This window comes from Bos taurus, chromosome 8 (assembly GCF_002263795.3).
Source record: "Bos taurus isolate L1 Dominette 01449 registration number 42190680 breed Hereford chromosome 8, ARS-UCD2.0, whole genome shotgun sequence".
Taxonomy (NCBI): domain Eukaryota; kingdom Metazoa; phylum Chordata; class Mammalia; order Artiodactyla; family Bovidae; genus Bos; species Bos taurus.
The window spans coordinates 103,606,673-103,619,077 of NC_037335.1; the positions used below are offsets into that span (position 1 = coordinate 103,606,673).

A 12,405-nucleotide genomic window follows, 5' to 3' on the forward strand; every position below is an offset into this window, starting at 1 on the left:
AGCCCATTCATTATATGGTCACCCTGGCACCTGCCCTGGGCTTCCTTGGTGACTCAGATGGTAGAGAATCTGCCTGCAACGTGGGAGACCTGGGTTTGATCCTGGGTCGAGAAAATCCCCAGGAGAAGGGAATGGCAACGAACACTCACTTTTCGAACCCACCCTTCTGTACGAAGCTTGGCCCCCATCTTTGACTCAAGTGCGCAGGCCAGAACCGACCACCACGCTGGGTACTTCCCTCTTACACCCCATAACCAACCATCATCAACTGCTAGTGATTCTATTTCCTAAATCTCACTGGAATCCATTCCGTCACTGCATCCCTACGTGGCCTCTTGCAACAGCCATCTCCTGGAAAGCCCAAGGATCTCTCCAGGCCCTTCCAAACACTGTTCCAAGTGCTCTTCGCAAAACGGACGTGTCCAAACACAGCCCTTCTCTGCTTAAAACATTGTGCTAAGCTGCCCACTATTCTGAGAAAGAAGATGAAACTCCACAGCTAGGCTGCACTCCAGCCTCTCTGTCCTCAGCGTGCTTGGGGAACACGGGGGGCTCCTTGGTGTCCCTGGGACAAACGTACAGTGCCCCCCCTCTCCACTCAACCCCACTTCTTCTCCCTGGTGACTTGCAGTCACCCTGCAGATCCCAGAACCATGTGCCCTTTTTGCGGACTTGCCAATTGGAATTAGACGTTGGGTCTGCTTCCCAGGCGCCTATGGTGGTAAAGAATCTGCCTGCCAATGCAGGAGACATAAGAGACGCCGGGTCAGGAGGATCCTCTGGAGGACGAAGTGGCAACCCACTCCAGGATTCTTGCCTGGAAAATCCCATGATCAGAGGAGCCTGGCAGGCTACAGTCCATAGAGTTGCAAAGAGTCGGACGTGACTGAGCACGGTCTGCCTGACACCTGGGAGCTCTGTGAAGCACACCACTACCCAGCGCCCAGCACAGACCCTGACACTCAGGAGAAGCGCAGCGGATGCCTGCTGGCTGATCTTCTGAATCTAGCCTGTGGTCCCAGCCTTGTTTGTGGCCCTCACAGCCACCCAGTGAGGCTGACGTGACATCCCCAGTTTACGGGTAGGTAAACAGAGGCCTCAGATACTCAGATGACACCACCCTTATGGCAGAAAGTGAAGAGGAACTAACAAGCCTCTTGATGAAGGTGAAAGAGGAGAGTGAAAAAGTTGGCTTAAAACTCAACATTCAGAAAACAAAGATCATGGCATCCGGGCCCACCACTTCATGGGAAATAGATGGGGAAACAGTGGAAACAGTGTCAGACTTTATTTTTTGGGGGCTCCAAAATGCAGATGGTGACTGCAGCCATGAAATTAAAAGACGCTTACTCCTTGGAAGGAAAGTTATGACCAACCTAGATAGCATATTCAAAAGCAGAGACGTTACTTTGCCAACAAAGGTCCGTCTAGTCAAGGCTATGGTTTTTCCTGTGGTCATGTATGGATGTGAGAGTTGTATTGTGAAGAAAGCTGAGCACCGAAGAATTGCTGCTTTTGAACTGTGGTGTTGGAGAAGACTCTTGAGAGTCCCTTGGACTGCAAGGAGATCCAACCAGTCCATTCTGAAGGAGATCAGCCCTAGGATTTCTTTGGAAGGAATGATGCTAAAGCTGAAACTCCAGTACTTTGGCCACCTCATGTGAAGAGTTGACTCATTGGAAAAGACTCTGATGCTGGGAGGGATTGGGGGCAAGAGGAGAAGGGGACGACAGAGGATGAGATGGCTGGATGGCATCACTGACTCGATGGATGTGAGTCTAGGTGAACTCCGGGAGTTGGTGATGGACAGGGAGGCCTAGCGTGCTGCGATTCATGGGGTCGCAAAGAGTCGGACACAACTGAGCGACTGAACTGAACTGAACTGAACTGAAACAGAGGCCCCAAGAGTCACAACTTGCCCACAGTCACAAAGCTGGTGAGTGCGGCTGGCGATTCAGATACGCAAAGACCCAAGTCTTAACAGCCATGCTTGGTGCTCACACTGTATATACTGTGGAGATCATTAATAATCCAGGCACCAGAAAATCAGGATGGGAGCTTGTAACCAGCGAACTGCCACTCACTAAGTCAACGTTCTGACTTTATAAGGAGGCTCTGGTTCGTCACAAAGCCTTTCGGTTTTCTAAAGTGCTTTCTCATCCTTCATAGCATTAGATGCTTGAGAAACACCTTGGGAAATGGGCAGGACAAGGATATGATTTCATCATATGCATCAGGGAAACAGAGGCCCAGAGATGGGTCAGAAGCAAAGGAGCAAACACAAACCTTTGGCCCCTACCGCCAGCGACTTAGCAGCAGCAGCAGCCAGGGCTTGAGCACCTTCATCAGAAGCGCGCCTGGAGGGCTGTGTCTGCACGACCCAGTTCTCAACACAGGAGCTCAGCGAGCCCTGGCCATTTGTTCCCTCAGCCCCTGGGTCACAATGCTCTAATGTCCTGATGGCTATTTCTCACCCACACTCCCTACTCCCCGCCTCCACAATCATTCTAAGCCCCACCTAAATGCCTGGCACGTTAATCAGGCTGGAAAGTGAATCTCTTTTTTCAAGCCTTCCAGTGCCTCCCAGGACACAGCACAGGACATGGCCCAGGATCCAGACGGGCGTTGCTGGCTGATGTGATGAGCCCTGGACAGTCGCTCCTTTACATGATGTCCCGAGGCCCATGGGGTACCGGGGACCCGCAGGCTTCTCAGCCATCCTGAAGGAAACCATGGCTGTTATTTCATCCTCAGTGCCTCCTTGATCTCTCTCCTTCCCTGGGGAAGAAATGAAAACCCACCCTGAGGTCACCCACTCTTTCCTGCCCAGATTGCTGAATTTGCACCTATCGTTAAAATCCACAGGGGTGAGGAGGCAGGAGAGACTTTCAGGAATGGACCCAGAAATGATGGAAGCATGGCTTGGGAAGAGGAGACCTAGTTTCAGCCTGAGTGATGCTGGACAAAAGCTTTTCCCTCTCTTGGCTCTGATCTCTGAGGCTGAATGGGATTCTCTCTGAGGTTACCAGAGTGGCCTTCTGTCATGAAATCTCCTGGGTTCTTTGATCCCACTTGCCCACACAGGCAGAAACACTAAGCTGATGGGAGGCTGTGAGGAGCAGGGGTTCAGGGCACAAGGATTTTGTGAATAATCAGAGGCTTCCAGGGTCTCTCTTGGAAGTTGTGTGACCTTAGACAAGTCACTTAACTTCTCTGAACTCCAGATTCCTTATCTATAAAATGGGACTTTACAGGATCTTTGGTCAATGAGACTACATACCCTAAAACCATGGCCAATGCCTAGTTGGCACAGAACTCGTGAATAAATGACTTTGGACATATCTATGAAATGGCTTTATGGCCTGCTCCCTGCAGGACCGAGTTTAACTTTCCTGGCTCTCCTAATATTAGCCACAGATCAAGCTCTGAGTCCTTTACACAAAAGGCAGCAGCCAGCCCTTCTGATCAAGTGGAGAGAAATGCTGCTATCTCCCAAGGATTCTTCTCCCTGTGGCCCCCAAACCTGGTCTGGGGATCACTGACCCAGCTAGAAACTGTGTCCTCACCCTGAATCATTAAGGAGGAGAATAAAGGTCTTCCTCAGCCAACTAAAACACCGGTTATGTAGGAGAGTGTGCTCATATTGAGGAAAACACACTCATGCTCACACACTCACACATACACACTCAAATTTATCTTCCATGGAAAGAGTTCAACAACAAAAAAATGTGCATGTGTGGGAACACATTGCTAACAGCAAAATTTTATTGTGCACCTATTACATAAAGGCCCTTCCATGGATTAGAAACTCATTATTTAATCCTCATACCAATCCAAGGAGGCAGGAATTATTATGCCCATGTCCCAGGAGAGGAAGCTGGGTTTGAATCAAGTAGTCTGAAACCAGACACTACCATCTTAATCACTTTGCAGGTGGTGGAAGGGTGGGAAACAACCTCGGTGTCCAATAATGGGATCATTAAAAAGATAAATGATGGTATTTCCACTCAAAGGAATATTATGCAGTGAGGAACAGTCACATTGTAGAAGAATATAATGTAATGCAAAAAACCGTCACATGTTAAGTGAAGAAGCCAATTAGAAAATAATAAATATCTAATTTGAGTCCATTAAAGAAAAACACTAAAATATGGAGGGAAGGAGGGAAACAGGAAAAGAAAAAGAGAATTCCTCCAAAATGTTTACAATAATTATTACTAGGTAGAAAACTAAGGCAAATTTACTCTTTTTCCTTATGTGTATTTTCTAAAAATAACAGCTATTTTAAGAGTAAAATGAACTTTCACTATTTGGTAAAAAAACAAAGCAAAACAAACACAAGCCAGTGGCGCACAGCTGCGCAGGTCTTCATTCTGATGTGACCTTGGTCCGAACCCTGCTCCGTTTCCCTGCCCGTGAAAGCGGGGAAGGCTGGGCTCTTCCAGGGCCCTCGCAGCTCTGACATTCTTCGGTATCCCCATCCCACACCTCCTCTCTTCCTCTTTTTAGACTCTGACCCTGTGCTTTTTCACATGGCTTACTCATGAATAAATAATACATAGCCATTATGCAACATGTAGGATTATGTGAAGATCACAAAAAGGAAAGGAAGCAATCCCAGCCTCAGCCTTAGTCTAAACCTCTCAGGACACGGCATGTGTCGTCTCATTGGAACTTCATAATCACGCATTTAACAGACAAGAAAAGACCCAGAGAGGTTATACCCTTTGCCCAAAGTCACACAGCACAATAGGAGCAGAGTGGATCTGCACCCACAAGTAAAGTGTTACCCTGCAGATGAATCCCTGATTTGACGGCAGAGGGGCTGAAAGTAACCTCCTGACCCCTGAGGCCCCTCCTTGGTCCTTGGCTGTGGTCCCAGGACTCTAAGAAGACTCACAGCTAGGCACCCAAGTCTGGCTTTGATCACTGGTCCCTCCCCCACAAGAGGCTCAGCTTGGAGTGGAGGATGTGAGAAATGCTGGTGAGGATCTAGGGACGTGGTCCAGGACCACCTCTGGGGGCAGGCAGTCTCTCCCTACGGTCTAGCTGGAGTTTGGCCGACACTTGGCAAGGAAGATCAGACTAAGATGGGACTGCAGGCTGGAACAGAGGAGGGACCAAGAGGTTAAAAATGTGATGACCCAGAGGGATGGTATGGGGAGGGAGGAGGGAGGAGGGTTCAGGATGGGGAACACATGTATACCCGTGGCGGATTCATTTCGATATTTGGCAAAACCAATACAATATTGTAAAGTTTAAAAATAAAATAAAATTAAAAAAAAAAAAGTGAGAGTGCGGGGGCTGAGAGGCCTGGGTCCAAATCTGGTGGTTCTGATATGTTTCCAAACATATATTCTATAGCCTCATCTACAGATGGAGGGCAACACTGTCCTCAGGGCCTTGCTTATGAGGAAACATGGTTTGGGAAGTGGAGACCCAGTTTCACTTCAAAAGTTACAGGATAGTGTTTGCCAGCCTTAGCACATGCGCTCAGAAAACCAGGGGCCCTGTTAAAAGGGTGAGATGAATGGAGAGAGTAGCATGGAAGCATATACATATGTAAAATAAATAGCTAATGGAAATCCGCTGTATGACTCAGGAAACGCAAACTGTAACCACCTAGAGGGGTGGGAAAGCGTGGGAGGTGGGAGCAAGGTTCAGGAAGGAGGGGACATATGTATCCCTATGGCTAATTCATGTTGATGTATAGCAGAAATCAAACCAATCATCCTCAATCAAGTAAAAATAAACAAATATAATTAAAAAAAAAAGAAAAGAAAACCAGGGACCCTGTTAGCTTTCTCCTGGCTCCTCTGATCAACCAGAGCTTCTTCCCAGCTGCCCTGCCCCCAGCTCACCCTCCAATACCTTCAGCACATGCTGCTGGGTAAATCTTCTTAGAGCATCACTCTGACCAAGCCTTTCCCGGTTTAAAGGTCATTGGTGGCTGCTGTCACTTTCAGGTTAAAGGCTAGACATTTTGGCTTGGAATTCAGGCTTGTAACAACCCGTTCCCAAGTCAGAGGGCTGTTGCATTGCACCACTCGCATCACAGACTAGCAGCCTCATCTCATAAAAGTTACTTTCCAAAATTCTGCACTTCAGGGGAACAGTAGTGAGGAGCAGGCCTTGGCCAACTTTGGCTGTCATGCAAAGGCCAGTCTTTCATGACCCAATACACTTCACATGCAGCTCTCTTATTTAAAAACAGCATGGCAGGAGGGGTGGGGGGCGATGGGAATTCCCTGGCAGTCCAGTGACCGGGACTCCATGCTTCTACCGAAGGGGGCCTGGGTTTGATTCCTGGTCAGGGAATTAAGATCCTGCATGCCCCATGGCTCAGTCAAGAAAGAAAGAAGGAAGGAAAGAAAGACAGAAAGGAAAAGAAAAAGCCCTTAACCGTGGCCTTTACTAATTTCTATAATATAAATGCCCTTACTATGGTCAATTTCACGCTACCAACACAGTATCACTGAACACAGCACTAGGAAGAGATTCATTCAATCAGCTCTCACCAGATGACACACCCCTGCCACATCCCAAAATAACAGCAGACTAACTCCAAAGAAGAGCTGTGTGACCTCAGGTGAGTGACTTAACCTGTCTGAATCACGAACTTCTCATTTGTAAAATGTAAAACAACAGCACTCATCTTATGGCAACAATGTGAACACTAGTTGATCAACAACAATATACAGGGTACCTACCACGTGGTAGAGCTCTGTACTAGGCACGGAGAGGGTGACTGGGGACAAGATGCACAAAAACTCCTGCCTTCCCAGACTTTACTTGATGCAGTAAAACCGTTTGCACAGTAGCTGGAAGACAGCATTCTGTTTTATTAACGGTCTTATTGTTGTTATGCCTTCCTTTCTGTGGACCTCAGTGTCCCCATCGCCAAACTTAGAATGTAGCCTGAACCAAACTTTCTGTGATGCCACCTCACTTGAGCCTTAAAATGTCATTACCATTCCCATTTTGCAAAGGGGGAAGCTAAGGCACTCAGAACTGAAGCCAGGCTGAGGATTCGATCCAAGGTCTTCTAACTCCCAGTCTTCAGATCTGTCCCACCTCCCTCCGGGACTGAGGAAACACAAAAAGGCCTGGAATTCAGCTGGTGACTCAGCCGGATGCTGAAAAAAACAAAAAAATACTCTTTCTTTCCTACTTCATGGGGGTACACTGAAATGTCTTTGGTGTGTACCACTTTCCAAAATACCCTCTCAGCATGCCAGCCACAGTGCCAGGACCATTCCCAGTCTCTCTGGAAACCCTGGCACTTCTGGTGGACTCTGTGGACTGATGGGAGCTGATGAAACCCCCTTGCAAGAAACAACCCAAATCACATGTTTCAAATGCAAACCCCTGGACTTTGGGCCTTTGCCTAAAGGCCTCACATGGGCATCTTCTCCCTCTTTCTGAAGAACAGAGACCACCCCTGAGAATAAATAATCCTCCAAAGACCACAGGGTCCATCCCCCATTGGTAAGTAAGCCAGACTAGGGCCCCTCAAATGGATAGGTAGCAATTCTGTTTTTTGAAAAAACAAAACAAAACAACAGCCAAAAAAATAAAACCCACCAACTCCAAAGGAGGTGCCTGGAAATGTCTCTTTGGAAGTCCCTCTAAGTATCTAACCCCAGTCCTTCATGCTTCACTTTCAGTCATTTCTTCTCCTTGTGTTCTAGAGGACAGGAACAATGCCCCTTATCACTGCAACCTATCTCGGCTTCTTTTCTCAGCTCCAAAACAGCCCAGTTATCAGCAATGTTCCTTTTCAACTTTCTTAACTTTGAAGCAGACACTTTCCAAATGTAGGTAATGATCCGTGCCAACATGTCATTTCTTTCAACGAAAGCCAGGGAAAGGAGCAGGGAAGAGCCTTGTCCAAGGTGGCGCAGTAAGAAGGCTCCGGCTCTACTAGTGCCAGACCCATCACACAGGGGAGAAGCTAGCTCTGCGTCCGCCCCGCTGCGCGCCCTTGGGCAAGTCTCAGCTCCTCTTTGGGCCTCAGTGTCCCCACCTTCGTAACAAGAGAGGCTGGCCTTATGCCTGCAGTCCGCTCCAGATCCCACCACTGTCACAGTGGCCCACCCTCATGCGGGGCCTTGCTCTACCTCCCTACCCCTGCCAAAAAGAGGAAAAGAAACTTGCGTTAGTTGTCCGGGGAGGGCGCGCGGCTCGGGATTGTCACGCTGCGCAGGTTGTTGCCGGGTGAGCGAATATCACACAAATCCCAGGACAGACAGATAAGTCCCACCTCCTGGGTAACCACAGCTACACGGGCCACACCTCCAACCCAAACACAGCCATAAGCCCAGCCAAGATCCACCCCCAGATTCCCTGGGGACCCCTCCCCTCCCTGTGACCAGCCCCAGTTGAAGAGAGAGGGAGAGAAAAAGCCAACGCCCCCATTGCGCGGAGGTGGAAACTGAGGTCAGAGGGTGGAACCGAGGCCGGCGGGGTTTGGACTCGAACCCCATAGCCCATCCAGAGCTCCCTCCCATTCCCGGAGCGGCGATCGGTCTCCTTCCCGAGCGCAGGGGTTTCCACGTGGGAGAGGCCGAAAGCTGCGCGGTCCCTGTAGATCGGAGCCCACCGACGCTGTCCACTGTTCCTCCCCATTTCCCGGATGGAGAAACTGAGACCCGGCTAGAGGCCAGGACCCGCCCTAGACCCACCGCGAACCCCTCCCAGGGTCTCACCTGCCGGCTGCTGCGGCGCGCGGGTGGTTTCCTGGAGTTGAGCGGCAAACAAAGGCCTCCAATCCGGGCGCGGGGCGGAGCGGCGATGTTTTGCATAATCTCGAGACCGACCTATGACGGCCCGGGCACGGCCCCGGGAGGCGGGGTTTCTGGATGTTCCACCAATCGCTGAGAGGTGGCAGCCTATGTCCCGCCGCAAGAGGTTTGGACGTAGGCTCCAGGCTCCAGGACTGAAAATCTCAAATCCTGGGAGATTGCGTGTTCTTCTGAAACCCGCCCAGCCGCAGATGGGAGACTGAGGCGCCTGGAGTTAAGACGTTTGTGAAGGGTTTCACAGAACCGCAGTGAAGAAGAATCCATAAACTCTGATGGCGGAAGCGAATAATAAACACGACAGTAACGATAATAAACTTTTCTAGAGCCCTTATGTGTCAGGCACAGTTGTAAACTCTTCCAGTGTCCGATCCTTGCCTATAAGGTAAGTAGGTATTATCACTACCCCTCGAGTGTATTCTACTCGAAACCATCTTTTAGACAAGCAGGCAAACGCAGGCCTGGGCAGAGATGGAAACTTGCCTAAAGTCCTGCAGTGAGAACGAGACAGAAATAATCCATTGTTCAGTTAGAGTGCTCCGGGAAGGATGACAGTGTAAGGTGTCAAACTGGCCTAGGTTCTCGCCCCAGTTCTGCCGCTCGCTGCCACTGAACTTCAGGTAAACGGGATTCTTAACTTTCACCTCACAGGGTTTCTGAAGGGAGTAAATGAATAAACATCGCACCAGGCCTATAAGAAATAAATCAGCGACAGTAATTTAAAGGGCTCCTCGACCAATCGTATTGCACAGGGGCAAAGGCTTGTAACAGGCCCCGAGACAGGAAGTGATCTGCCCAAGGTCTGGTATCCAGCTGTGTTACAGCACAGTTCTCTTTCCTTTTGGTGGAAAGTTCCTCCAAGTCCCCCAGGTTCGGTGACCCCCTACACACATATCTAATGGTAATCATAGTAACAGCTTCTATGCACTGAAGCTTTACTCTGTCCCAGGAACAAACATTTTAGCTACTCCTTACAATAGCTCACAAATTATTCCCTGGTGGCTCAGACGGTAAAGCATCTGCTCGCAATGCGGGAGACCCGGGTTCGATCCCGAGGTTGGGAAGCTTCCCTGGAGAAGGAAATGGCAACCCACTCCAGTACTCTTGCCTAGAAAATTCCATGGATGGAGGAGCCTGGTGGGTTACAGTCCATGGGGTCGCAAAGAGTAGGACACGACTGAGCGACTTGACTTACTGACTTAAAATAGCTCACAAGTTAGGTTAGTATTATACTCCCAATTTAAAGATGAGAAAATTATAATACCAATTTATGTGTAAATATAAACGGACTTATTTACAAAATAGAAATAGACTCATGGACACTGAAAACAAAGGTTACCAAAGGGGAAAGCAGGAGAGGGATAAATTAGGAGTTTGGGGTTAACAGATACACATTGTGTGAGTGCTGAATCGCTTCAGTTGTGTCCAACTCTTTGAGACCACATGGACTATATAGCCTGCCAGGTTCCTCTGTCCATGGGATTTTCCAGGCAAGAATACTGGAGTGGGTTGCTGTATCCTTCTCCAGGGGATCTTCCCAACCCAGGGATCCAACCTGTGTTTCTTATGTCTCCTGCATTGGCAGGTGGATTCTTTACCATTAGTGCCACCTGGGAAGCACAACAGATACACACTACCGTAAATAGATAAACAGCAAGGACCTGCTAAACTATATTCAAAATCTTGTAATAACTTATAGTGCAAAGAATCTGAAAAAGGATATATATATATGTATGGTGTGTGTGTGTGTGTGTTTGTATTTACATAACTGAAACATTTTGCTATATACCTGAAACTAACACAACATTCAATTTAAAAATTAACAAATATGGCGATGGAAAAAAAAAGAAGAAATACGAGGCTCAGAGAAGTTAAGTGATTTGCCCAAGCTCACAAAGCCAGGAAGTGGTGGAAATAGAATTTGAGTCCAAATGTCAGACTCTGAGCTCTGGACTGTCTGAGGTGCCTTGTTCTCTGTCCTTATGATCCTCACAGAGGGCTACTCCAGCCCTCGCCCTGCTTTCTCCCAAGCAGAGAGGGCTCCAAGTGATTTAAAGGCCAGCTTGGCACTTGCTTGGGCAGGCCCAGTCTCAAACCAAAAACTTGCCCTCTTCCTGCCTTCTCCTTCATCTAGCAGCAGATCCTGAACTTGTCTAGCTGTACCTACCCGCTTCCCCCAGCCCTGACACTATGAGTAAAGACATTAGGGCCACAGACATGTATGTGGCCAGATGGACCTCTGGCCCCTCACTCTCCCAATATCCAAGCTGCCTTAGCCCACTATTTTGGGTCCCTTCAAAGGGCTTCCTTGGTGGCTCAGACGGTAAAGTGTCTGCCTGCAATGCGGGAGACCCGGGTTCGATCCCTAGGTTGGGAAGTTTCCCTGGAGAAGGAAATGGCAATCCACTCCAGCACTCTTGCCTGGAAAATCCCATGGATGGAGAAGCCTGATAGGCTACAGTCCATGGGGTTGCAAAGAGTCGGACACGACTGAGCGACTTCACTTTCAAAGGCAATAGGACATCTGCTTATTATCTTGGAGCTTCACATGGTGAACCTCAGGTAGCCGTGGGTCCAAATTTTTCCTCTACCACTCACTAGCTATGCAAATTTGAGCAAGTAACTTGGTCTTTCTAAGCCCATTTACAAAGGTATGTTTTTAAGCTTAAAATTCCACTGGGAGGGGAACCCTCACAGCCAATGGCCTACAGTCCCGGAGTCAGACCCAGGAATTTCAGAACCAACAGTTCCAGAAACTCTTTCTTGTTCTTTTTCAGAGAACAAATTTGGGACGGCAGGCAGCAGTTGCCAGGAATTCCCAGACCCCTGGGGTTGGACTGAGTGGGGAGATGGCTAGTTCAAGACACAAGAAGTCATGACCTGTCCTGGAGTTCGTAGAGCAGGCCAATCAGTTCAGTTCAGTTCAGTCACTCAGTCGTGTCCGACTCTTTGTGACCCCGTGAGTCACAGCACACCAGGCCTCCCTGTCCATCACCAACTCCCAGAGTTTACTCAAACTCACGTCCATCGAGTCAGTGATGCCATCCAGCCATCTCATCCTCTGTCGTCCCCTTCTCCTCCTGCCCCCAGTCCCTCCCAGCATCAAAGTCTTTTCCAATGAGTCAACTCTTCGCATGAGGTGGCCAAGGTACTGGAGTTTCAGCTTTAGCATCAGTCCTTCCAATGAACACCCAGGACTGACTGGCCTGAAATTCATACCGCAAGTAGGTAACAGAAAAAAACCTCTGGATTCAGAACAGATCCACAAGGACTTGGGCCTAGAAAAGATGTGGTTTATAAGGTCAGAGGGCTCCTTCTTCACCATCATTCTGACTGCAATCATCTCCCTGGGGCAGACTCTGAGCCCACACACAGCATCCCAGCCTCCATCAGAAGCGAGTGGCAGTATCCCCATTGTATTTATTTCCTGTGGCTGTTGTAACAAATTACCACCAGTTCATGGTTTAAGACAACAGTAGGTCTTCCCTGGAGATCCAGTGGTTGAGATTCCATGCTTCCACTGCAAGGAGTGTGGGTTTGACCAGTGAAGTGAGATCCTGAATGCAATGCTGCTTGGCCAAAAAAAAAAAAAGACACTAACTTG

At 48.8% G+C, this 12,405-nt stretch overlaps 1 protein-coding gene across 1 annotated transcript in view; it reads right to left on the reverse strand.

The window, feature by feature from the left end:
• The window catches only part of AKNA (AT-hook transcription factor), a 58,868-nt gene extending 50,127 nt beyond the window's left edge, over window positions 1–8,741 (reverse strand). Inside the window, exon 1 of the mRNA XM_024996348.2 lies at window positions 8,709–8,741. The gene's annotated coding sequence lies outside the window, so the exon portion shown is untranslated. The remainder of the gene's footprint in view (window positions 1–8,708) is intronic.
• Between the last annotated feature and the right edge of the window lie 3,664 nt (window positions 8,742–12,405).